General features: G+C 31.5%; 1 protein-coding gene across 1 annotated transcript in view; it reads left to right on the top strand.

Moving 5' to 3' along the window:
* LOC119585236 (eukaryotic translation initiation factor 1A, Y-chromosomal-like) overlaps positions 1–317 on the top strand; it is a 12,473-nt gene that overhangs the window by 5,321 nt on the left and 6,835 nt on the right. The gene's annotated exons all lie outside the window — the stretch shown is intronic.

Consider the following 317-nt stretch of genomic DNA (forward strand, 5'->3'; position numbering starts at 1 on the left):
TGCTGCTAATACTCCTTGATATTTTGGGTGAAAAATTATGCTATTTTTAATAACTATGATAATTATGTCTGTTAATGATAACAGTAACAGTGATAACAATATCAATTAATGTTCGACAGTAAATCAGAGGGGCCGTCAAAGTTTTCCTTTTTATATTGGATGTAAAATTATCTTCAAATTTGTGTAAATTTACATTTATAGATTTAAGAGACAGCCACACCAGTCCTCAAACTTCTGCAGAGTCAAAGACAAAACATTTTCATGGGGAGTCAAAGACAGATGAAGATAATCAGACATCAGTAATGACAAGTGGACTT

Source organism: Penaeus monodon, chromosome 19 (genome assembly GCF_015228065.2).
Source record: "Penaeus monodon isolate SGIC_2016 chromosome 19, NSTDA_Pmon_1, whole genome shotgun sequence".
Taxonomy (NCBI): Eukaryota; Metazoa; Arthropoda; class Malacostraca; order Decapoda; family Penaeidae; genus Penaeus; species Penaeus monodon.